This window comes from Liolophura sinensis, chromosome 11, assembly GCF_032854445.1.
Source record: "Liolophura sinensis isolate JHLJ2023 chromosome 11, CUHK_Ljap_v2, whole genome shotgun sequence".
NCBI lineage: Eukaryota > Metazoa > Mollusca > Polyplacophora > Chitonida > Chitonidae > Liolophura > Liolophura sinensis.
In genome coordinates this window covers 26590490-26615874 of record NC_088305.1, presented here as the reverse complement: position 1 = coordinate 26615874, position 25385 = coordinate 26590490, and the positions used below count along the sequence as shown (strand labels likewise).

The 25385-nt window shown below is 37.0% G+C and overlaps 1 protein-coding gene across 8 annotated transcripts in view; it reads left to right on the top strand.

The window, feature by feature from the left end:
* LOC135477942 (RNA-binding motif, single-stranded-interacting protein 1-like) overlaps nt 1–25385 on the top strand; it is a 127323-nt gene that overhangs the window by 53064 nt on the left and 48874 nt on the right. The window lies entirely within an intron of this gene.

The following is a 25385-nucleotide window of genomic DNA, read 5'->3' as shown; positions in this document are numbered from 1 at the left end:
GAATATGTTTCTGAATAAGACATATATAGAGTGTGTAGTCAGATGTGTTTAGTGGCTGTTAAAGTATATATTCATTTTTCACCTAGGGCATTTTTAGAACTAATAAAAGCAGCACATGCAAATGTAGGTCATACTTTTTTTTTTTTTTTTGCATTGAGAATTTGAATGAACTCATTCTTATTTTAACTCAGTTGTTCGAAATCATGCTTGAAGTAGCTACCCATCCAAAAAATTTGAAAAACACCAATCTCCTATACGTGCAGTGTGTTTTTTTTTTCTTCTGTGAATTAGAAAGATGATCAGAACTGGAAATTAGACGGCCTTTTTGAACTAATGATGAAGTACTGGGTGAAATGACATTAGTGTTGATCCAAATTAGGCTGTGATAAGAAACACAGACAGCCCTGCAGCTTCATGCACTGCATATATTTGTCTTTGTTACAACCTTGAGGTTCATTTATTCGAAAGGAAAGCGAAGATTTTTTTTTAAAGTCTGCATCAGCAAGATGGAAGCCACTGATGTGAGACCACAGCCCTTTGCAAAGTGTCAGACAATCCTCCGGATTTAAAGCTGATTTCAAGCCCCTAATTCTTCTAATTTTTAGGACAGATATTAGCTAGTGTTCAAAACAAAACTTTACATTTCTCTCCCATTTTATATGTTTTTGTTTTTTTTTTGAAAAGTAAAGATATGATTCTACCATGTGAGAAAAAAAGAAACTAAATATTTGTCCTACAAATACCTGTATATTGGCTAAAAGAGCTAACCAGATGTCTGAAATATTCGAGGAATTAAGGTAGACACTAGTGATGGGGAACCTTGAGGTGTAAATGTCTATCCTGTACTATCTGTTTGTTTAGTCAGAATTGTCAGATTCAGTGATAGAACATGAATCGCCACTTAAGACTCTTTTTCACCCTGTAGCCTTAAACGCAGACAGGCATTGCCATGGTTACATTTATGTGTATCTATTTGTCCATCCCAGTATTTCTTGAGCAGGATTTTTGAAGATTTTCTTGCTTCCAAGTTTCTTGTTGCGTTGGCGACATGCATTATAGCCTTACATGAAGTTACCAGAGACCACCTGTGTTTCACTAAAAAGACATTCATGTATGTCACCTGTGGAAAAGTTTATGCAAATTATATTGGCACAAGTTTACTGATAAACTTTGCCACATTTGTTTTTTTTCATGGTATTTAATTCAGTATATATCTTGAACCTGTAATATGCTGACCAAGATGGTATAAGTCAAAGTTAAATGCTAGGGCATTTTGCTAAACAACAACAAAATAACAAAATAATGCCATTGTCGAACAAATTCATAGTCAATTTTTTTTTTTAACCGAAAAGCATGTTATGTTCCAAATACTGCCAAGAACAAAATGTCAAAGAGGAATTTAGGTGGTAGATATTGAAAATGTCATGCAAGAGTTATCTGTCTTAGGACATATCGATTAGATCGGAAAGCATCATTTCTCCACCAATGTCGGCACAGATGATGCATTGAGAAATGATGTTTTCTTGCCAAAAATTCACCAATGCTTTTAAACGTTGCTAGATTTTCATCTCTTTGTGAGAGGGATCTTGGAGCCAGCTTCATCTGTTGTCCGCAAGCCTCGCAACTTTGCCGTCGGTAACGTGAGGCTTTATTCCCGCGGCGTGTTTAAATAAGACAAAGGAACGAGGAATTGGCCTAGTATTGTCTGAAGTTGTTTTTGAGCTGTCGGATGCAAATGGCTTGGCATATTAGTTGAGGAGAATTCAGAGCAGTCCATGAATGTGGGCCTTAAGATTTGCCTTGTTGGATTGTTCAAACAGCGACCCCGAAGATGAAGTGTGTCCTATATACCAACAGTCTGTATCTTTTGACGGAGACAAACTTTCAAGCCCATTGATCTGAGAGTTTTCTACAGCTGTTTTACCTGGAAACCGGGTAAGAGAGTTTAAGAGGGGATCTTGAGTTTAGGGAGGGAGGGAGGGGGGGGCATTCCAATCTTTGCAACAGCCCCGTGTAGGACAGCCGAATCACTTCAGCCGAAGTTCAGCTAAGGACAGGGTGAGTCACATGATACTGACATTTGTCTGTCATGGTAAACGTCTTTGCTGGTGAAACCAAGCTTCTTTACTGCAGTGCATCATGGAAGTACGATATATAACTGGGGAAATGGTGAGCCACTTGTGTTGTTGTAGTCCTTCGTTAATTAGTCAGCATTGTGTCGAGTTCAAGAAACTTCTAGATGTAATATCTTCAACTGGTGGGAACACTCACTCACTGCTGTTTCTAGAAGTATCATCCATTGAGGAGAGATCCAAAATGTTTCAGAAAAGCTTTCGCAGATTAAACTATTATGATGCTGTCCTAAAGAACAGCTTTTGTTTGTGCATATACAAGTATTCCTTTTAGTTTTTTTCTCTCAATGATGATATATTCTAGGGTTCAAGTGTTGATCACATGACAGATTGCCAGGCAGCAGAATAACTCTGTATCGTGGAAACCAACTTGTGCCAAGGAATTCAAAATATGTATCTGTTTTAAAGCCGGGATTTTATCTTTGTTCCAATTTTTCCCCCATTTTTTTTTAACTTAAAAGTTTTATTTGACATTGTTTCCATTTTCTATTTTAAACTGACAGAAATAGGCTACGTGGAGAAATAAAGTTTTAAATGACCAATTTGTTACCAACATGTTTAGTTCACATTTGCAATATATAACTTTGAACAGGTTGCTCAGCTTTTGAAGTCTCATGTCCAGTGTTTACAATCAACAAAATACTTGAACAGTCGACTTCTTGGATGTTTGACTGCTGGATGCAAACGGTGCAGGAGACTAAGTAAATAAAGCCGTCCCCATTCAAGAATTTATTGTTTTCAAGGGAGAGAACTCTGGCAGGTCTTGCTTATTTTTAGGCTATGCTTTTATAATAACAGGATACGCCTAAATTAGGGTATTGCATTGAGACTGGCTGACTAGCTTCTTGTAGGTATATGTCAGTCACACATTTCACTTGTATTCTGAAAGGTTTTTCCTTGTTTTAACTTAAGATTCTGTGGTTGCATTCTAAAGCTCACACTGTTTCCATGGTTACGCCTCATTCTGTTGCATTTTCCTTACATTGCCATGGATCAGGTTGGAATCAGTGTTGACCTGTTCCTTATGGGATTCCATGGCAACAATGATTGTGACGTTTTAACGGCTATAGATACATCTCCATGGTGATTTTGACTTCCTTGCATGATAATATTGCTTCTGCAAATACCCTATACTGTTGCCATGGATACTGCCTTTTGTTATAAATTTGTCAAATGTGCACCTACATTTGTGGTCTAAACAGGAGCATAACTGTACGAAGGACTTACCTTTTTGCCATATTGATAAGGAATTCCTGTGGGCAGATGTAAAAGTTTTGATTCATAAAGAACTGATTATTTTCTCAAAAGCTTAGAATTTCTTAAACAGTGACATTACAAGTTCAAGACCAGCTCTTCTTTAGTTGACCATGATTTATTGTCAGGAATTGTCCCAGGTACATGCACATCTTAAGTGCATGTACATGTACCTGAGGAGGAGGATGGTTGGGCAGTTTCGAGATAGAACTCCTTGTTCATAAATTTTAAAATGTCCTTCTGTACCACATGACCTGTCAGAAATAGTTTTGATTGTATATACTATAACACAGGTGTCTGAAGAAGATTCACAAAGCAATTCAGACTAAACAGTGGATGGAGAAAATTGAGGGGCAAAGTGATCAGAAACATAATAATAAATAACAAGGGGTTTCATTTGTGCCTCCCCTCCAGAACAAGGGGTTTCATTTGTGCCTGCCCTCCAGAACAAAGTGTCTCATTTGTGCCTGCCCTCCAGAACAAAGTGTCTCATTTGTGTCTCCCCTCCAGAACAAGGGGTTTCATTTGTGCCTCCCCTCCAGAACAAGGGGTTTCATTTGTGCCTGCCCTCCAGAACAAAGTGTCTCATTTGTGCCTGCCCTCCAGAACAAAGTGTCTCATTTGTGTCTCCCCTCCAGAACAAGGGGTTTCATTTGTGCCTCCCCTCCAGAACATGGGGTTTCATTTGTGCCTACCCTCTAGAACACGGTGGGACAGGTGATCAGAAAATTGATATCAGCAAAAGTTGCCAATTAACACAAGCCACATACATGATACAGTAGGATGTTTTTTACCTTTGATTTGATCTCATAACTCCCCTACTACTGCCACCCATAAACCTGATTGTTATATTCTTGGTTACTGTCATATCCTTGATTGCTATCATATTCTTGATTACATGCTGTCATATTCTTGATTGCTGTCATATTCTTGATTACATGCTGTCATATTTTTGATTACATGCTGCCATACTCTTGATGTCTAAAATTCCAGAGATGTAATTAATTAAACCTCAAGAAAATGACTAAACATTGCTTCACTGATGTGCGTTTATCAATGAGCTCATTTTCCAAAGTTGTTTATTTATGGTAAGGCAATTTGTGTGATCAGAATTCATATTCGTAAGCTTTATGCTCATCATTCACTCTCCGAATTAATATGCCAAAATTTATTGTATTAATCTTCATCAGAACATGAAGCAGAAAGCCGTTTTATGTTTTCACATTTCGTTGTTTTCATAATTTTTTTTCTCTTTCTAATAGGTTTTTATATAAACACATATTCTATGACATTGCTAATGTATATTTAACAGTAGATGTTTTTTTACTTATTTATTTGTTCATTCATTTATTTAATCATTCATTTATTCATTTGATTATTGTTTACTGACGCAGTTCGTTTTTTAACAAAATATGAAGTTATACATACTTTCTGATTTTTGGGCTTAAAGACGAATTTGTCCTATTACTCTAAAATGATTTGTTTCACATTGATGACATGTTTTGTTAAGAACAAAAGCTTTTGTAGGCTCAGTTTTTTAGCTGCATGCCTGTGTATCGTAGTGATTGTTATTTGCGTTGGGATGGAGTTGCTTCCCTCTAACAGCACCTGTAGCTATTTGTTGTCACCGTCTCATTAACAGCTCTGTTAATTAAACGTCGTACATGCGTCGTATAACGGGTATGCAGCCGCCTTGTTCACTCTTTGCTATGGAGTGTTGGTATTCGGTTTACCCCCGGGGCTTCGTTACAAGTTCCGTTAGCCTCATACGGATTAGACATTAGTGTGTGGAGAGCATGCTTTTGATGTACCGAGGTAAGTTATCCATGCTCTGGAAAGCCTTTCCCTCTCACAGAATCTGACCCCTGAACTCTGACCTCTGGAATGTGAGCGTCTCCATGGAAACCAGAAAGATCAATATTTGAAGATAGGATGTAAGGTATTAGCACGGTCCAGTCTGAGTCTTGAGAAGTTCGAGGAGAATTTTACCCCCATTAAAGTGGAATTAGAGACGGCGTTTGTCTAAATAAAAACATCGGTGAGCTAAATGCTATGGTGTTTAGGGACTGCCTGGAAGCATTCCTTGAAAATATGTATTCAGAATTGAAGCACGATCATATTGACAAGCTGCTGTTGGTATAGAAACATAGTGTATATCTCATTTATTTGTTCTGTATTTATTGTATGATTTAATTATTTACAGACTTTTGTGTTGAATTCAAACCCAATTTAGAAAAATAATTATCATGCATTCTGATAAAAAAAAATTGAAAACTTGTTTTAACTTGTTCAAGGTCCTTAAAAGTGTAACAATTGTAACATCATAGGAAAACCTTGATCCTAACTCTCTTAATTAAAAACTTCAAATTAAAAAAATCTTGTTATTTGTTCTGGTATGTATAAATAGATTCTGCAGTGATGAGAAATTCTCCTGGATAGTGTTTAACGACCTTTCATCTGAAGTATAATTCACGTTTCACTGATAATCCATGAATGTGTTCTTGTCTTCAATTCTGCTTAATAGATAAATTCAGAGTTAATTTTAGAGTAAGAGGTACATGTATTTTAATTGAGTGTCTGATATTAATCACAAAACTGTCTTGCTCTCTTTTCCATGTCAAGAAGATTTAAGGACTTCAGTTGTTCAGACTGTGTAAAATATAACTTCTCGTATCATGCTCTATCAGTGTCACGTATTTAGGCAATACCGTGTCTGGCGGTTTAGATACTCACACACGCCATCCGCGTTAAGTTACCAAGGCGTTGTTTGAATTGTGAGTCAGGTAGCAAATCCACAGGTACACACTATATACCTGTAGAGAAGTATGCAAAGTGCTTTAAATGTCAGCTGTCAGAAGTGTAGAATGCAAATGTTCAGGTAATAGAATGAAGGTATTTGATAACACCTGTGCAATTTTCTTTGAAGATCTTATTCCACATCCACATATTTGCACATTTTTTTTTGAAAATATGCATTGTGCAGTTTAATGAAAGGGTCAACAGGATAAAAAGCAATTAATGTTTTACAAAAGTTGTCAGATTATAACACCAGATGTTTGTATATATTTTATGATTTCACTGGTCAAGACTTGGAAGGGCTCAGAGTATTACACACCTGCACACAAAAAATGGATCTTGTTAGAAAAGATGATAGAATTTTGCCTTTGCTGCTCCAATATTAAACGTTGTTGGAATAATATTAATTGCATGTAATGTGAATAATAGAACAATTTAACCGAACTGATATGTGAACAGGAGTTTTTGTTGGGCCGGTTTGCTTCCTATAGGTGTACTAAAGTTACCTACCCCTAGCTGACACTGGCATATATGTATACGTGTGTGCCCATGCTTCAAGGAGCTTCACTCATTGTTACAGTCAAACTAGTAAATATCTTATTTAATCAAGGAATCGCATGAAACTGACTGATGGCATGGCCACTTACGCCAGGTTTTTGGCTCTGACTTACATTGTATGGTCGCTCATAGTGGGCCTTCATAACTTTTATATCAAAGAAGTATGTTTGTCTTTCAGATGTTATAATTTTAGGGGCATAAAGAATTCTTTAATGAAAGAGCACAAAATCACAATTACTGACAAATTCAAGGTTTTTGGTGATTTGTTAATGAATTTTGAAAGATACAGTTTTTTTTTTAAAGAGAGTTGATAATTCTAATTAATTGGAATTCTTTTAGAAATCACAAGTCAGCTTGACTTAACTTATATTTTAAAGTATGTACTGTTAATTGAGACTAAATTAGCAAAATGATATGATGTAAAGCTACACCTATAGGCCTTAGACGTTCATCAGGTGCTATAAATCAATCTATCTATTTATTTGATTGACGTTTACCGCTGTATACCGGGCAGGAAAGCTCACAACCATCTGCAGGTTGCTGGCAGACCTTCCCACATACGACCAGACAGGTAGCCAACCTGAGGTGGACTTGAACTCACAACAAACAATCATTCAATCAACTGGTTTTAATTTTTAAAATATTAGGATGCCAAACAAGGTCTTAGATGTTGATCTTCAAGCATTCATTCAGTCAGTCAGTCAGTTAGTCAGTTAGTGCACAAGCTGTCTGCATGTTCACATTCTGTCATGGAACATTCATTTATCATGGAATATTCATTTGTCATGGAATATTCATTTGTCATGGAACATTCATCTGCCATGGAACATTCATCTGTCATGGAATATTCATTTGTCATGGAACATTCATCTGTCATGGAATATTCATTTGTCATGGAATATTCACTTGTCATGGAATATTCATTTGTCATGGAACATTCATCTGTCATGGAATATTCATGTGTCATGGAATATTCATGTGTCATGGAATATTCATTTGTCATGGAATTCTCATTTGTCATGGAATATTCATATAACATACATGCACGCTGAACTAAGCTGCAGATAAATGAGAGAAAATTGACTACTAGTATTTTTGGTGGGGGGGAGTTGAAGGGGATGGAGGGCTGTTTTAACAACTACATTTACCTGTAGGTAGTATGTAAAGGTCTCGGCAGTTAGATGATAGCTTGACCGAGTTAGGTAAGGCTGAAGTGTTGTGTTACCATTCCACTGTTAGGCCCCTTCAGACGGCTGACAGTTTAAACCTTTATGTGTATTAAAGACAGGTTTAGGATTGTCAGTAAACTGGGTTATATAAAAATAAACATGGATTGAAAATGTAGAACAGTATTAAAATCTGTGGAGACGGTTTTATGTATGAAGAAATGTTGTGAACATGCATAGGGCTTCTTTGAAGGGTTGAGCATTGCATTGTCCTGAATACTCAATGTTGACACGAGTCTCCTTTAAATGGTCGTTGCCCCAAAAAGGAGCTCTCTTGAAGGCAAACAGAACCTGTATTAGGCTGGGCTCCCCCAACTGTCAGTTTGTGGGCCTGTTATTTTAGGGCTTGGGGGCTTTGACAAGGGCCTCATTGTATGCATATGACCTGAGGTATGCCAAGAATGTCGGCATGTTCAAACAGGGCTGAGAGAGCGTCCCAGGTGAAGTAGTCTTGGTCGTCTTCGCTACAGACAAATTTCTTGTTAAATCAGAGCTGCCATGCCATCGTCTGCAACTTCACATCCAGACAAAGTGACATAAAACAGCATTAAAATTCAATGAAACAATACAATCAGTTTCAACATTTGTGTATGTGATATTGTTTTTGTGCCTTTTTTGTTGGGGGGGGGGGGGAGGAAAGGGCTTTGTTGATAGTGTTATTTTAAAACAGTTAAGCAAAGCAGACTTTTGCTGTAGGATGTAAAACTGTAAGGTAAAGTGGTGTGAACATTGCTGGACTTTATGTTGAGCTGTGTTTTATTGTTGAGCTGTGTTTTATTGTTAGGCAAGTGGTGTGGTTCATTTGTGGGTAGTCATGCGCGTAGTTGTGCTCTGTTGGTTTCGTGTTCTCAGTATATAGTTTAACAATCTTTAGGAAGTAGCCCTGGTTTAATTCATAGCATGTGTTGTGAATGAAAAAAAAAGAAAGTGGTTGTTGGAAATTAACCACCTATCATTTCATCAAAGTTTTCAACACATTTTAAAAGCTTGATCATTGATCAGTTGAGAATGAAGGGGATTTAAGTGGCCAAAAAAAAAGATAAAAAAGAAAAATAAAAAGATAAAAGAAAAATAACTTTCAAATCTGGTATGTAAGAACTATATTGTCATCAACATCATTTCTACCTCCATTGCTAAAGAGCGGTATCACCATAACTGTCCACATGTTTTTCAGCATCTAGTCCATAATTTCAGCATAGAGCTGATTTAGAAGATGACTATATTGATTGCTTCAAAATGAAGTTGATTTGCAACATGTAGTATTGGCTGTTAAGAAGTCCTCTATCAGTAACACCTTTTCTACCTCCATTTCCCCAAGAGGGATAAAAGCTCAACAGTTCTCAAACGTTAATGTTAACATGTTTGGCCAGCATGATTCTTGGCCATGTGGGGACAGCATGGAGCTGATGGAAAATGTATGGCACTCCCAGCTTCAGGGTATCTCAGAATGTTTCCTTGTGCTGACTAAAATATTGAAATATGTACATTTACATTAGCCATTGTGAGTATGCATATTCTTTTTAGGAATTTTTTGTTCGGTTTGTGGGGTTTTTTTTTTTCTAGCCTTTTTGATGCATGTTCTGGAGTTTGCATGTGGAACAAATGGAATTTTAGTGGAGACGTATTGCTATTGTGTTGTCGTTGTCCCCTTGAAGTATGCGTCCAGTACGGACATATTGGCGTCATGTGAACATTTGCAGTTTTGTGTGTGTGGGCGTTACTGCATGTACAGACGCATTATTCACTCATTGTGTTAGTACATTGTATATACTACCCCACCCAAGGGCTTGTAATCTGTGGTGTGCCTGTGATTACAGAATTGAAAGTTCAAAGTTTAGAAGGTTAATAATAAATTCCATATGCACAGAAAACCTGGCATTTTAAATTATGTAAATCTGTTAAAGTAAGCTCGGCATTTTAAATTATGTAAATCTGTTAAAGTCCCCAGTTTCTGAGCCTTATAAAGCCGAGTTCAGAGGGTGTGATTTGTTGTATTGATTCAGTGAGTGAAGCTAGGGTGAGCAGTGTTTCATACCATTTGTCACTTTTGACTAAAATCAATTAACTGTTTTGAAATATAATCTGGATTTATGTGCCCGGAAATCCTGGTGAACGCCATGTGTACATCTGGGAATTAGCTCTTAAATAGACAAAAACAAGTATACTACTGCATGTTTTTGTTGATCTTGGGGTTATGTTGCTTAGAGGTCTCAATGCCTCATTTTTTTTGTTTTTTGTTTTTTGTTTTTTTTTTTACAAAATATGTAGGTGCACTCACAGGGCCAGTTGAGCGTAGGCCATTCTGTTTCTCAATTTTGGATTTGTAAAGCCATTTTCTCAAATTGATCCAATGAAGATACAGATTTTAATTGTTTCAACTAGTAAACGAAATTAAAATTAAATTAATTAAAGTGATTTCAAGAAATGACAATTTTGTAATCTGTGAAATTTAGCAATTATCTGATCTAGGGTAATAGCCTAGTTGGCTTTGGTTTGGGAAAAAATTACAAACCTATCCGTAATATCTTTTCATGGGCAGACATTTCGTAATTTGAAGCGTATGTGTCCATAAATGATGTTTAAAGTTTAAAGACCTGTGATCTATGTACATAAGCAACATTTGCTTCTGTACATTATAGGTCTTGCCATCCTGACAAGAAACATAACGTGCATACTTTTATTTGGGTTGAAGGCTATTTTTACGGCGACCATTATGAAATGTTGTCTTAAAACCGGTTCTTGAAAAAGAGATCTCAGTATGCACAAAACATCAACATGCCACTCTTTGTCATGAACCTCAGTATACCCTCTGCTGAACTGAAGGAGAATGGCTATTGATAAAAGATCAATTACGCATGGGTAGAGATTTAACTAGATCATGCGAAGAACTCGATCAAGGCACCGGACGAAATCCTTGGTGAACTCTCTTTTTTATTCAGTCTCTTGTTCAAAGCAGGTCGAGTTTCAAAAAACTTCAGGCTTCTAGACTTCCACAAAGAAGTCCTGGCCGGTATCCCTGAATGGTTCATAGTTCACGCCAAGCGTATCATTTGTGACCGTAAAGTCACACCAGTTGAAAGAGCTGATTAATTTATGTCATCGTTGTTTACACACCGTACTCAAGAATATTTCACTTAAAACTAATGGTGGCCAGCATTATGGTAGGAGGAAACCGAGCAGAGACCAAGGGAAATTGGGGGGAAACCCATGTTCATCCCGATAGTGTATTAAGGACTCAAGAGTCTTTCTCCCCTTGAATTGGCAAAGCCGATCATGTTCTGAATCTGTGATTTTGCTTGTGTATAGCTAATACATACATACACACACTTCCATCCATACATATACATAGATGTAGGTGAGATTGCCCAGGAAATGCATGGAAGCTTTGTCCTTGGTCACAATCATTGAATGATCAACCAAGCTTGTGTGGCCAGTTACGCTGCTGTAGTTTCCATAGAAAACCACTTGTTTTGCATCGATAGCTGTCTCGTGCATGGCCAGTGGGAAAAGTTTGTCAGTAACTTTGCCAAAAGCAGTGGTTTAGCAAGGGCACTCCAGTTTTCTCCATTCATAAAACTGAATGCAATTAAGCAACAAATCAAATGAATAAATCCAATTATCCATGGCTCTCAAAATTCATATTATGGTATGTTTTCAATAAAATGAATATTGTTTACTGTTAAAAGCACATTTTAATTTCGATTTTCGATCTGGAGGAATTAGCCCAGGTCAGAATGAGGGTGATACATTTGACATGCATCATAGGAAACAATAATTTGTTTTTATTTTAATTATGTCAGTAATGAATTAAATGTAATACTAGGTTTGGCTTGAGGCTTCCTTTAACAATCTATAGTGCTAAGTCAGCAGTTTTGAGAATTCTCTCCAAGTGTGTATCAGATACATGTAATGTACATATTGTAGTATATGCCTGTGTCTCATTTGACCATCGCAGTTATGTGAAATTCAAATATGATTGATTATGGTTTGAAGAACTAGTCATATGAAAATATTTAACGCTGTAAAATATACAAAAATATATAACGCTGTAAAAAAAGTCAGATGTTAAACAAGTAGGTGTAAATCACAGCATGTGCTTTGCAGGGCATGTACAGTGTATATGTGGGTATTGTGAAGGCTTCTTCCCCGTCTACATGTCCATGTGAATGGCTTGTCAATCGATGGAGGTTTTACATCTGCGAGATATTCTTTGATGTGAAAGCATAAGATGACTGTCTGCTTTGGTTGACACCACTTTACTACGATCTAAAGCAATAATTATTCACCTGCGTTGTTGAATAGTCCACAAACTTGCGAACACCGTTTTCTTTTGATGCAACATTAACCCTTACTTGTCAAGCAGGCTTTGAAAAGCAGCGCCGCGCCGCGCTGAATTGATCGCGGATTGTGAATGTGGATATGGTATGTGTGACGGCTAGCCCTTTCAAAACGTTCAGCCTTAACCCGAGAGCGTTTTGGTTTTGACAGTTGACGCCGAAGTAGGCTCATGAAGCCTGTGCTAGCCGGTTTGTTCAGCCATCAGCCTATGGTATAAGGTGGCCACATTTGCTTTCTTTTCTGAATCTTACCTGAATACCTTAGCCCTTCAAATCTAGGTCAGCAAAGTGGGTCAAACTCCGCACAGTGAAATCTGAACTGTAAGAATGCAGTTTCGATTAAGAAGTCAAAAGGTGAGGCTCTATTCACAGTGCTGTCAGCTGACATGCACATTATGGTTGCACATGCATGCATATGTTGTAGTGCGAAGCGCTTGCATGTTTGTGTACTGAACTGTTGCAGTGGGTGTAAGTCAACAGGCGCAACACAATGCATAGCTGCTACATGCTGTGATATGTGGCCGTGCAGTAAATAAAACATTTTATTTTTTGTGAATTATAAATTCAACTTCAAATTTAAGTGCAGTGCTTATATTATGATTTAAAGTGGCTAAAAAGATGGCACCCTCACATACATGATTGTTATGCCGCTAAAACTTGATGACGCGATTACAAGGATTTTAAGATCTTTGACGATTGATCAACTGAATCAACTGAATAACTCGTTGATCGATACATCTGATAATTGAACAGTAAATTTAATTTTTCTCTGATCAACTTTCCTTTGATCAGTTGGTCAGTGGATTGATCAAGTATGTAATTGTTTGATTTATAATGTATTTGGTCCGGTGATTAAGCGATTTAATTTGCAGTTGTCGGTTGGTAGGATCTTTGGTTGATCAACTACGTGGTAAGTTAAGGTTTATCAGTTTATCTCTCTGACAATCATTGTATTTCACCTTATAGTCTAGTCTAGATAAAATTTTTCAGGGGCAAGGTTATAGGGCATGTTCCTTAATCTAACATAGTATACGGCGACAACTGCGGGTTTTGTCCAGTCATAACTTTGTTGGTAGGAAACAATACTATTCTATATACAACAGCAAGTTATGGAGAGTAAAAAGAATCTTAACTCGGCAGAATTCCTGTCTGTTGATCTACTTACACACACAGTGTTGCAACTCGCATTTTTTTCATCAGTCCTTTTCTTTTCAAATATATTTTAATTGTTTATACTTGTTATGGTTTGAGAGTGGACAAGCAGACAGAGTTTGCTAACTTTTCCATCTGGCTACAAATCAACTACAGTATCAGTTATGTCATATAGAATAGGAAAAAAACTGGATATAATCGTGCATTTTGGACATAAATAAAATACTGGTAGCACTAATTATAATTACGTTTGGGCTTATATGCAGAACATGTGTATTTAGTACAAGTTAATCTCCTTTGTTTCAGAATTCATGTTAAGGTAATAAATGTGTTGAGGTGAAGTTCTGATTTATTTTCTCCTAGATAAGCTCTTAGGTAGCCTTTTGCTACCAGATCTATTTGCAAGAAGAGCCTTGCAATCCCTTTATCCTAAAAGTATTGATGCTGGCTTCCTCTCAGGCCGTAAGTGGGAAGGTCTGCCAGCAACCTGCCGATGGTCGTGGGTTTACCCTGGGCTCTGCTCAGTTTTCTACCCACCATAATGCTGGCTGCCATCGTATAAGTGAAATATTCTTGAGTACGGTGTAAAACTCCAATCAAATAAATAAATAAATTCTAAAAGTGTTGAGGGAGAAAAGCAGAAATGTTAAAAATGAAACATTACATGGTTAAAACGCTATCGATAAAGTGTAACAGCATGTGTAAATTTACGAGTTCTTACAAATTTTACGACCCATAGTGACTATTATGTTTTCCTATGGCTTGGCTTGGCAGCTCGTTAATTTCAAGTGGTCCCAGCTCCAGTTTACAGAATTACTTGAAAGTCAGAGGTGTATTTGACTTTGTAGCAATAAATATACATAGCAAACAGATAGAAGTGGATTTGGCCAGGCATTGGTGAGTGATTTATGGAGCTGACCTGGAAGTTGTGTTGAACGTGTAGCTCTGTGGAAGATTGTTAATATATTCCCCTGCAGAGTATAGTATCCTGTCCAAACTTGTCAAGAAATTCTTGGATCCAACTCAAACCCCATTAATATTTTGAGGAGGGCTTTTTAACTAACCCCATAACTATTTATGACCTTTGCACTCATGGCCAGGCAAGGGTTTTTATTTCCTTTTTAACTGTAACTATTTAACAAGAGCTTGTATGCTGTTGAAACTTTGCTGATTTGCTAATTTTTGCTAACTTTGATACATTTTTGTTTTTTGGGGAAAAAATATGCGAAAGTTTCAGCGGAATGTTTTGTCTGATTAATAGTGTTTCTTTCGAAAATGAATAACTAAATAGAGATATGTGCCACATGTAAGCTGTGTCCCACATCCCCCCATGTAGAGCCTCCCTGTTACAGGACAGTCTGATAAATACAGGTGTAGAAGTGGAGATAGTACGATCAGGTTTCACTAGGTCGCCTACCTGTCAAGAAGCTATGGAAAGATAGCCTTAGAAGGGACAGGTTTTTGGCGCAGACTTTAGCAGTACTTACTTGGCGACTTCAGGTATAGGTCAGTGGCTGTGCGCCCTAACCTATAACCAGGTAACAATTCCCGCCTTTAGCCTAACCTGCCCGCACTGTGACTACCTCATTCACCTGTCTGGCTAAAAGTCATTAGCAGAACAGGTGAACTAATTTCTCAGGTGAGTTGTGCAGCTTTTCAGTAAATATTTTCATTTGTGTAGTTATGCAACTCAAGTGTCGCATCATAGCTCAGGTAGAATTCTAAAACTGTTACATTGTACATGGCGGACAAATTAATTGACAGCTGTCATTCATTCATGCTGCATTTAACGCATGCATGTGCAGCGCTGCCACGCGTCGTTTGAAGGTAATCTTGTTTCATTACAATGTCATTCATCTAATTAGGGAAAAAATTCAGAGTTTGATTTGGTTTCATTGTTCTTTCTATTCCTTTTAGTAAGTATTTTTCTGATGACATATCTTTTTTTTATGTGGAGGTGTTGGGGAAGCCTTAAAATGTCATTTTCTAGGGCATGTTTGCGAAATGCTTTCAGAGCATGCAGGTTATCACATGCATCTGATAAGAGAGTCGTGGTCATGTGATTTAATGTTGGCAGAAAGCTAGCTAGATTAACATTACTAGTGATTGACAGCTGGTCTCAGATATCGATATGTGTATAGAGGACGTGTGAGTAAGTGCTCATAGCAGACCAACCCAGTGTGTACTTGTATTTTAAAATGACAGTATAGGTCAAAATCATGTTAGGTCTTTAGCTAGTTTGGCTTGGGACTTGTAGAAATAACATTCTGTAAAGGAAAACACCTCTAAGAATCGAAGTAGAAATCATAAATACATGTAGACTGCTTCAAACCATGCATAAATATACTTTATTATTTTTTTTTTTTTTTTTGATGTTTGTGAAAAGAGTTAAAGGGGTTCAAAAATTGGAATTCTACGGCGCACTTTATGAACTATACTATGAGAATTTAGGAACTCCGACATTGCAGGAAGTTTTTCCAGCTCGTGATACTGAATGTTGGAATAATTCTTTTTACCGCTGAGCAAAGGATTATTGAAATAATGTTCTTCAGAATTCCTTCCTTCTGGTGAACATCAGGAAGAAAAGTGATGTGACATCAGAGTTCCCAGATACCGTCAGTATGGCTCATAAAAGCGACCATAGTATTCACATATTTGAATGCCTGTCAACACTCTTAAAAAAATCTGAAAAAATTAAATGTAAGTATTTTTACGCATAGTTTTCAGTTGTCTGTATGATGAACCATACTTCATGTTTTAGCTTTCTTTTACTTTAAAAAGCCTTGAAATACTGCCATGTGTCACCAAATGTGTCTGATGTAAAAATTTGATCTTGGTTGAAACTTGATGTGTTGCATTTCAGTACAAAAATTTTTGGTAACATATTTTTTTGGGTCAGTTCTGTTGAAGGTCAGTTTAGTGTACAAAAAAAGAAGAACACGATGTTTTTCTCGTCATGTGTTTATGTTCTGAAATAAATAAACGCAAAGTCGGTCATTGTGTATTTGTTATGCCCTCACCATTTGTTACGTCTACACCAGACTCCATGACCTGGACAAGGAGAAGAACCTGAATATCCAGCCAGGAGTCTTGCATCAAAGTCAGAATATATGTATTAAAAACCACCTTAAAATCAGGTTTTTCACATTAGTGTGAGGCGTTTTCTCAGAGCAAGTCATAAGGCTTCTAGTTACACCAGTTCTGTTTTTTTTTAATGATGGTGAGATAAATAATATTAAGGGAAGAAATTAAGGCATCTTTATAAAAGATGTAGCTGATGAGTCAATTTCTTGTTGTGTATTGCGTTGTATAAAATAAACAACAGAGTATAACATTTTTTCTTCCGCTTGCATATCCAGATAGATATATCAGCAGATGCTGTGATGATAGATGTGCTAACCCCACCCCCACCACCCCCACCCCCTAACTCCAATGGCAACCTCACAACAAGTCCTGTAAGGAATCACATATCACCCCGCATCAGTTCATTTGTGTGAGATGCTGCAGTATTCTACACTTCCTGACTCTCATCAGAGCAATGGAAGTAACAGCATATTGCATTTCCCAAGTCATTGCGACGTGTGCGTATGACTTTGCATAGAAGGTCCCTAAGGAAAACTGGATCTGGACCACACCCTTTTGTCTTCACCCATAATGCACTTCTCTTGTTACAAATACGGTGAGCTTTGTAACAGACCTGGTTTGTGCTATTTGTCTTAACAAAAGCTACCATCACGATTTGTTTGTTGAGGTCATGTTCATACGTACTATACGGCATACATCGTGCTACAGATGTATTTTATACAATGGTTGTATTATATGCCGCTGTCTGTCTGTCCGTCTGTCCATCTGTCCGTCTATCCATCATTCTGTCTGTCCGTCTGTCCGTCTGTGTGTATATTTTGGTGTAACTGCTGAATTCACAGAACCACTTAACTTTGAACTATAAACTTAGCAGTTAGCTTTTACTGTTTGTTTTATCAGTTACATGTAGTGTTTACAATTAATGTGTTATCAGGGGTTAGGGTTTAAGGTTTGTGTTATTTCTGATTAGCTTTTACTGTGTGATTTTCTTTTAGCTATAACATTTAATGTGAATGTAGTTGCCGTTTACATTTTGTGTTATTTATGGTTAACTTTTTTCATGTTATAATTTAGGTTTTGTTATTAATACATTCCAGTGGTTCCCTTTTACAGTTCCATTTTGTAGTATCAGTGGAAAGAGCCATCACTGGCTAAGTGATTTAAAGGCTAATAGCGTGAAGTCCATGTACTTTAACACTTCACCATCGGGGTGAGAGGTTCAACAACAGCTTTGGCTGACTCTTGAGCATAAAAACAGTATCATCTTTTTTGTTTTAGAACAGCTTTTATAGTCTTTTGGTATTTTGTAATCAGAGAAACCATAAAGATTCTTTTACCTCTGTATTAAAAACTTTCTCTCAGTATTATTTCATTTGCACAACGCTTTTAGTGTAGCCATTTACATCTGTTACATCCAATTTAGTCTTGCTGATGAAAAAAGAAGTGCTTTAATTGGAAATGTGAACCGAAGTCATAGTATTACATGATACATGTAGCCTGTATCAGCCTACGAACTTCGGTGGGGATTAAGGCAAGCAGGGTTTTTTGAGACCCAAAGGGGATTAATTATGTGATAGCCTAATTAATGTTACAGACTGTGTAAAACCTGACCTGATTGCTGTGTGTGCATTGTGTATGATGCTGCAAACCTATACCCTTTTCCCATGCATATTCTCTGCCTCTCTCCCCCTCCCACTCCCCCACCCCCCAAAAGTTTCCATAATACCTCCAGTACTGATGTTAAAAGGTCAGCATCTTGCATCTACATGTACCGAGCAGCAGTTTATGAATATTCATGAGACTCATTTAGAAACCTGAATTACATATTTGCACAAGTCCGTTCAGCATTCAGATATGTCCTACAAGATATTTCTCTTTGCAAATAGTACAAAAGCTGGCAGTATTCCAACTGTTGTATCATTTTGTTGGGTACTCTTTAATACATGAAATGAAAATCTGAATAGGGGTACCCTAAATCTTCAGGTTTAACTTATGAGCAGGTTTTCAATGTTATAGGACGAATTTTAATTACATGTATATACATTGTTGCAATGAATCTGATTTTCGGGATCTAGGGGATTTACAGTGATAAGTTTTCATTGTGTACTGAACTAGTGTATTACTGACGTTGTACATGAACTGGAGATGTGTATTTCTGTTATAGGCAGGCCTTTAATGATGAGTTCAAACATATGCAAGAATTTCATGTAGAGCTTTTTGAAGGTTTTAAGCACAACAAAAAAAAAAAATAGCACAGTGACAAAAAGTTTTGTATTTAAACAACACAAACAATTGTGATGATTTGTTGGTCAATCCATGATATTGGCTACACCAGGTGTTCCTAAAGTCAGCATGATAGATTCCTGCTTGCAGCCACCTGTTGCATAAGATAAAAGAGAAAAAAAAATAGTAAAGTCAATAAAAGAAGTATTATATATGCTATTCCTATCGGGTGATTATGAAACAAGACTGGGTACGTAATACAGTGATATAAAGCTTCCTGCATGGTGCAGTTTGCCTCAGTGTGAAATAGGGCCAGTGGAGTAAACATTTATTCTGATCAGTTTGCCAACTGCATACATACTGAATTTTACCTAAAGTCTGGTATGTAAAAAATGCACCTTTGTAATTATTGAAAGGCATAAAAATAATGCTTTTGATGCCAACAATTAAGCTTTTCTGGAATGAAATTAATCCAACTTCATCAACAAAAATCCCAAGTGGCCCTGTAAAGTAAATAAATCAGTCAGAATGTTTATTTTTTAATGTGTCACTTTAAAAAATGCTTAGGTGAAAATACAGTGTTGATTTTATGTCTTCTTGCATGAAGGTTAAAGGCTTCTGGTTGCTATACGAGAACACATGATGAATATTTGCCGTATAATCTCGGATCCAAATGGCCGAATACATTAATGGCCGTTATGTTTTTAGTATTTAAGGTTTGTGGGTAATTCTTAATTCAGGTGTTGCTTTTGACATGTATGTTAAGATTACCTCTGTTTGAAAAGGGTATCTTTTTTATCTATATTAGGGTGATTGAGTAGTGTGAAGTGGCTGGTGTGTGCTGTGCAGCATTGAACCATGAGACATACAAGTGGTGGGTTCAGTCCTGGCTTTAGACAGACAATTTCTGGTTCCTTGTGCATGAGGTTTTTTTGACAATAGGCATTTGGTACTTTGGAGAGGCTATTAGAGAAGTCTTACATTCGTAGCACGCTTCATGGCATTATGGACAAATGTAAAGGTCTGCTTGAATAGTCACCTTGCAAAGTGTGGAAATGCAGAATAAAATATTTCAGTTGTTTGGACTTTATTTACGTTAATATTGACACGGTGTCAAATGACATCTGTCATTAAAGTGGTCGCTGATTTTTGAGATAGTGGAAAAAGTATAAAATATCCAACATGTAATTGTGAAGAGTAGATTGATGTTTGAACTAACACGGTGTCACATGACGTCAATGATGGGCATGATCAGCACGATTCTGTGTATAGTCTCGCTTTATTCTGATAGTTATCTTAACTCCCCCAATTCTAAAAACCTGATTTGTATTAACACTCAGACACTGTGTCATTTGAGATCAAGGATCAGTGGGCGTTCCGGTGTTTTTCTCCTCTCAGATTACACTGATGTAAATCCCCTCCCCCCCCCTATACCTCTTATCTTGCCCCTCCCACCCATATCAGATAAGACATGTGACCTTGCTAATTGCTTTATCACTTATCACTACAGCAAAAGTACTTAAACATCTGCCAACTTTTAACTTAGTATAATTTTGAAGTTTTGAAACTACACATTGAAGTAATATGATGAGATGATTGACAGCTAGCTTGTGCCTTAGCACACAATTTGTTAGACCCCAGAATTACTACATTCACAAGTTTTGTTGGAACCTGAATACAGTTATCTTGTGGATAGTTTGGATAATGACAATTTTAGTATTTGATATATGTCCCGATATGAGATTTCTATTTTCACCCATAATGAAAATGTTACATTGCAAAATAAAGGATCTGAAATATTTACAAGATGTTCAAGTATATTATCTTGAGCGAATAAATATATCAATCTGAACAGCATCCCAAGAAAGTTCATATTAAATCAATCTATTTTATTTATCTAGATAAATTTTCTAGATGACCTTATTATTTGTTTTCATGACAGGCTCTCAACCAACCACATTTTGCAGGTTTTTATAAATAGTCATTGTTCATTGGTCAAATGATTCTTGGAATCTAAGCTGTTTCATTGGTCAGACTGCTGGATTCTATGCTGTGTCATTGGTCAGAGGACTTGGATTCTAAGCTGTTCCATTGGTCAGAGGGCTTGGATTGTAAGTTGTTTCATTGGCCAAAGGACTTGGATTCTAAGCTGTTTCATTGGCCAAAGGATTTGGATTCTAAACTATTCCATTGGTCCAAGGACTCTTGCATCCTAAGCGAATCCATTGACTACCCTCATCATTAGAAACATAGTGATACATTAAAAGTAGGGAATTGAAGGGGATTGTTTTAATTAACCATGCATGAAATTCTGGTCTAATTACAAGCGATCATTTGCACATGTAGCAGGTCCTCAGTGATGACAAGCTCCGTTAATCGTGTACAGGTGATTTAGACCTGCGTAGTAATTAGAAAATATTGATAAGCATGACTAATTGATGGTAACAGAAAACTATTTTGTCTCAACACAGATTAATCGTGAAACAATGGTATAAGTTACAGTGAATCTCGATGTAGAGTGAACTTTTGGGAAAACCAAAATTGTATTCAGCGCCCTGTAACAAAACCAAGTTTGATTTAGTGTCTCTCAGAGCATTTCATTCAGTTTCACACAGCAAAGGTTTTCATTTAGTGTCTTGCAAGAACAGAACATTTTCTTTAAGTTAAGAAAATTAAGAAAAATTTCATTTTATCACAGCGAAACAAGGTTTCACTTGTATGAAACTCTCCGCAAAACAGGAAACAGTAAATTTCATTCACTTTCTCAGAGCAGCACATTTATAATTAGAGAGGGAAGCCAGAGCACCCCTAATTTACATTTAGACTTGCATGTACAATGTACATGTACAAAATACTTGATATGCTAGATGCAAGTTTGTGAATGAACGAGTGAATGGATGAAACCATTAATTAAAGATGGTGGCTCTGTCAAATTAACGATTTACTCTTCCCAGAGGCCCTCATCAACAATACATGAACATTAAACAAGTTCAAACAGTATATACAAGTTAGAGTGTCAATAATACATAGCTGCATATATAAACTGGAATAATAAATAAATAGACAATCAGGTGTTCTAATTTACTGATTGAAATAATTTTTTCAAGTATCATGGCTCAAAAGCAGAAGGTGATAGTGCTGTTTTGATTTGGCATTTTAAATTATCTCGGAAGTTTGCAAGTGTCGTTCAGAACAAATCTGATGCCCTTAAGTTATCTGTGTATTATCGGGCAGATTGTTTTTGGGGCCTTGAAGCCAAAGGATCTGATATGAAAAGAGTTAAAATACCTCATGTTAATATTTCTGTGATAAAGTTTTAACTGTCGCTATGAATTAGCACAGGTGATACGTATGTGTAATCAGTGCTGCAATTAACTTCAGAGATTTTAATTACAGTAGAAAGCATCACAGACTATAACACATTGGTTCATGTTGTAAGCAGTCATCCTTTTGATGTAATTAATTTGTAATTATATAAGACGTCAGATTCACTTGTGCGGCATGGCTTTGAGAGAAATATACCAAAACATGAGACAACAAATCAAATAGCTCAGGTAATCTTAGGGAGTTTAACACATGTCTGATATATTCATTTCTTCATGAATATTCATGAACTGAGTCAAACTGAAGTCTTATTGATTGGTGGGTTTTGGAAATTATTGGATGTGGATCTATAATAGCACTTTACGTTGTAAATTTATGTGGTTTTAGCAAGTAGAGAGAAAAATACATAAATTTTGACTGTTGAATATTTATGAATGGAAAGAGCCATAAACTCACTATTTATTCAGGAAATTTAAAATTCTAGGATCGTTTGTATTAACATGGAGATCAAACTTTGATTTTGAATTTAAAAGGAGATATAATTTACCGTTGGAAAACTCTTGCCAAAGGTAACTAGATCACTCCCCATTCTCCTCAAACAATCTGACATTGACAGCCATTGTATCAGTCAAATAAAACATAGCACATTTGTAACAAAGATGGTCACATAAAGTGGAGTCTCAAAAGACAGTTTAAAGAAAGACAGCTGTTACATTTTGCAACGTTTATTACAATAGTAGGACATCCTCATGAAGTAGTTATCCTATAGCTCTGTCCCTCTCCCCTCTTCCTCACCAACTTCCCCTTCCTGCTGGTTGAGACAGTTACAGGGACAGCCTTATTGGTTGCGTTGTTGCTTTTTGTAGTATATATAAATGTATATAGCTTCTCTTGTCAAACTACATGGTGCTTTATCTTGTTTTATATATCTTGATGCATCTTTTGATTGGACTCTGAAGTACATGTTTCCAACATATTTCTTTTCTCTGTGAAGGCCTTGAGGAAGAACAGTTTCATTGTAAATTGACCGAGCTGTCTTTGATAAATAAAAATATTATTATATTATTATTATTATTATTCCCCCTTCCTCGCACCCTTACCTGTCTCCTCCCACCCCTCTCCTATTACAGAACACACACACTATATTCCATTTCACCCTTCACACTGCATATAAACTCTACCCATTGTTCCCTTCCCTGGTGAATTAAGGGGTCAATATCACCATGTGTGGCCATCTCATTATCTGGTCCAGTAAGCATACAGGCTGTGGTCACCAAATCGCTTGGCTATTCATCTCCATTGCCATCAGTCTGTCTGGGCAGTGGTCACTGTATATGTCATCTTGAGTCACACAGCTATTAAATGTCCAGTCTGAGTGCATTATAACTGACCACTTGTCTTGTCATGTAACCAGCACTTAATCTGGCCACACATGCTTTAGGGTGACCGAGGGGGAGTGGGTTTTGGGGGCTTAATATAAAGGGCTGGACAAACGCAGACCACGCCCACTTAATGTCTGAAGGTTCTCCAAAATAGTTTGGTCATGGTAATGGCAAACAGCTGTGCATTGCTGCAGAACAGTCCTCTGGGTGTGTGCACATGTATGTGTGTGGTGTACATGTATATATGTAAAACCTGTCTGGATCTTCCATATGCTAGCAGCAGCTACACTTGTATACAACTATAGGTATACCCTACAAGTTCCTCCAGCACACGACTACCCTGTACTACATGCGTTGATATTTGTGAACATATTTATATGTGCCTGGAGCTAACTCATACACATTGCTCCCTTGATGGTGACCTGGTTTTTAATTCCATGTCGCCCTCCTCTTTTCTAATCAACTCTCTATAGCCTCTCTCTGGCTGTGTGTGGGGCGGGTGATCATGCAGAGTTGCGATTAATACAGGCTATTACATCTGTGGGGTGAAGCAAACCAGCCCGCTACAACAACGCCTGGAGTTAAGTTGGGGGAACTCGGGTGTTTTAAGAGAACATTGACACCCAGTGGGGGGGGTTTCACCAGGTAGCTTGCTCTGTACTCAAAGCTGTTTTACAATAACCTGTTGAGAGACACATCAAAGGATTCCAGGTGTCTAAATAATCGGACAATAGGTGCATGTGTACACAACTTTGGACAAAAGGTGTAAACACTGATATTGGAAAATACTTACTGTAGACTTAGGTGTAAACAGTAGGTGGAAGCTCTTGCGGAACCATATCGTGAGTGGTAAGTACAACAATGCATTTTGGATGTTCGTTTTTCTTTTTGTACAGGTGGCTGGCATGTAGGTTGAGGCGTACATTGTAACAATTAAGGGAGTACTTGCATTGTGATGTCAATACCTTGTGCAAGATTAGTACCGTATACAAATAATTCAGTTTATATGGACAAAAGTGATTTCACGCAGTTATATGAATTAGCTGTTATTTCAAGTTTGTAAATTTTGTACACTGTAACCTGCCTATTGAAACCTGTCATCAACAAGTGTTGATTTTCTATCGTGCTACTACATGCGTACAACTTGCGTAAAAGTGGAACGACTGACTATATGAATGGACATATGCATGGACGTAAGCATGTTTATTTTAGGCACACTTAACAGCTACAGTTAGGCATGAAAGTAGTTTCACATATGTATATTAGATATAACTATGATAATTAAGTCTATGAATTAGTGCGTGGGTGGACAGTTAAGAGCATTACGTGATGGTGTAAATGGATAGTCATGCATTTGGTAAAGCCATGTATTTTTTTTTTGTTTTTTTTTTTTTGTTTAGTGCAATTTATAAGTTAACTCAAGATAAATAGCGTATAATAAAATTATCAGTCAGATTATATATGGCGGAATATAGCACATGTATATCTATACATGGGGAAGTAGTGATACATTAATCTGTGTTATGCAGATTTTGAATGTGAAACTGATTGCAGGAAGATCCAAGGGAATATATATTTGTTTGATTGGTGTTTTACACGAAAGAGTTGTTCAGAAGAGCCTTGACACTTTGCTTTTTCACAAAGCCATAAACCGACCACCTTACCGCAGAAACTCCCAGCTGTTGGTGTGTATGTTTGTCTGAAATGAATACAAGGCATGTACATACTGTATCTGAACATGCGAGTTAAATGTCACTTGCATGAGTCGGTGACTAATCACACAGAATTCAGGACTACATGTTGATCAACCCGTCGTGTATTGCATGGACTTCACACTTTTAAAAACAATGAGAGAATCAAGACACCATTCTGACTGAAGGTGAGCTTCGTCTCTGGCTCTGGGTTCAAACCCAGCTT